Raw genomic sequence first — 2,500 nt, 5'->3', positions numbered from 1 at the left:
GTCCGCCCATTACAAACACAGCCATCAATCACATTAGTCAGTTCACGTTCACCAACCAATTAGGGCTTGGCCAGTACAGACACAACCACCATTCACATTAGTCACACCTCATACACCAACCAATCAAGGTCCTGGACACCGCCACTACCCAGGAAGAGCTCACCACCCGCAAACAGGTCAGTGGTCTGCTCACTACAGACTAGGGCTGGGCACTTCTGGAAAAATGTGTATCACGGTTTTCTTGATGAAAATTAATATCACAGTTCTCTGCACGTTTTTTTCCATAAGTGGTGATTTTCCCCTGCATCTCAATGTTTCTGAAGAAAAGGCTGAAATTAAATTCAAAAATGAGATAAAATCCTGAATTTTAATTCATCTCCATTTCTATTTTAATCACTTTTTTGGAAAATAAAACTCTCATCAAAAAGTGAACCTTGTGTAAGTGAAAACCGTTATCACGTTTTTTTAACGTTATATCGCCCAGCCCTATACAGATACAAGCACCAATCACCTTAACCTCCACACGGACACTGACCAATCAGAGCTTATACTTCTGGCACCACCCAAGGAGGGGTCAATATCCTCAGAAAAGTCAGTAGCCGACTTTAACCACCAGCAACCTCCACACATACAGTGGCCAATCAGCACTTTTGCTTCTGCCACAGCTCTGACATTAAAGACCCTTATCGATTTTATATCAGCCTCAAGGGTAACCTTTATCAAGATATATCAACTCAATCATCAGTGGCAAGTAGCCCACCACATATCACAACCAAGAATTGCATGAACAGTCCTACAAGGACTAATCATGTCATTTGTCTTTTGACATAATTTAAGAAATCATCATTCATTTCTTATCACTTCCAACATACGGTATGTCCAACCTCTACCACAATACATCCATATGATCCTCAATAATATAGTTGAAAATGAAGAATGATAGCAGACTGGAAACCTTCACCACAGCTTTCATCTTCACCATGACAATCTAGTATGAAACAATCTCTACTTGTATATACTGTATATTATGAGAAAATGCACAACACACGTTGAGTAAGTATCCAGTTAATGAGTGAGTGTCATAACTGACATTGAGGATATTCCTGAAAAGTGCAAGTAGAAGTCTTCCTTCTCACATCTCTTTCCTTGCATGGGTGAGGCATAAATGCAATGTCGTTGTGTGCAGTGAACACTTGTGTGCTGTGGAGTGCTGTGTCACAATGACAATGGGAGTTGGAGTTTCCCAATCAGGCTTTCACTTTCACTTCACAAAAGTAGAAATGGTGTAAGGTCCAGCTATGTGCCTACAGCACTCCCAGTGGCTAATACGAATAGCCACAAGCTGGCTAACGTCTGTTCCTAATCCACGCATACAGGTAACAGTCAAAGCATAAAAACACCCAAGCAGTACTTAAAAAAAAAAAAAAAACTCATGCACGGTGCTTGTTGAACATGAAATGAAAAGCGGTCAGCGTGCAGAGTGCTTTAGCTTCATTAGTGAGTGAACACATTCATTAGCGGCTCACAGCTCTCCTGCGTGTTCTCACTAATAGGCCCACTCATACAGCTCTTACATCACCCCACTTTTCAGACACAGGCTTCCGAAATAGCTCCCATCGATTGCATTTTCAGGAGGTAAAAAGCTTCACCGGCTGTTGAGCATGACGGTGGTGGAGCTTTTATTGTTCACCGTCCAAAATTAAAAATGCAGCGTTAATTCAACACTTTTAGAGTGCTCTGGAACCTAAAACACACCGTATTCTGTAAGATGGTAGAATCTCTGTCAGGGGCGGATTAAGATGCCATGGGGCTCCTATTGTTACATGTTTCTGTGGGGCCCCCCTCAAGGCAAATTTCACGACAAATTTAGATTATAGACAGTGTCATAATTACGTGCTAGGAATTTAGGATGGCATGTCTACCAACTGCACTCAGCACAACAGATGAACTTCTCAATATTGCATCTTGTCATTTTTTTTACTTTTGGTCAATCAGGGGCCCCCTGAAAGGTGGCGGCCCCTCAGCTGCAGCCATATCTAGCCTGTCTACACAGTCTCACCCCAAGTAGTCAATTTTTGACTACTCAATTTTTGACACCCCAAGACTGCAATTTTTGACGTCTTGGGTATTCCTTCCACGTCACATTTTGACTATGTCCTCAAAGGCGCCCCCTTGTGGCAGCATAACGTCATTGAGGTTAGGTTTAGGAATAGGTTTAGGGTTAGGCCACATAGTCAAAATGTGACGTGGAAGGAATACCCAAGACGTCAAAAATTGCCGTCTGGTCCAAGGTAGTCAGAAATTGACTACTTGGGGTGAGACTGCGTTGAGCCTGTGCATTAATCCGGCCCTGTCTTCTCTCTAAGTGTTGAATTAACACTGCAAAATGTTCTGTATTCCCACAGTTCTAACTCTGGTAGTGGAAGAAGACAAGAAACCGGAAATAGAATTTCTGTTTTACTGTTCTGAATACGCTGTACTAGGCTAGTGGTTCTCAAAC

General features: G+C 42.3%; 1 protein-coding gene across 1 annotated transcript in view; it reads left to right on the top strand.

Annotated features, from left to right (window-relative positions):
* Positions 1–2,500, top strand: part of LOC134446545 (transmembrane protein 132D-like) — a 156,974-nt gene that overhangs the window by 139,505 nt on the left and 14,969 nt on the right. The gene's annotated exons all lie outside the window — the stretch shown is intronic.

The sequence above is a fragment of the Engraulis encrasicolus genome, chromosome 3 (genome assembly GCF_034702125.1).
Source record: "Engraulis encrasicolus isolate BLACKSEA-1 chromosome 3, IST_EnEncr_1.0, whole genome shotgun sequence".
NCBI classification, from domain to species: Eukaryota; Metazoa; Chordata; class Actinopteri; order Clupeiformes; family Engraulidae; genus Engraulis; species Engraulis encrasicolus.
The sequence above is the reverse complement of the archived record's forward strand: the minus strand, read 5'-3'. Positions and strand labels throughout refer to the sequence as shown.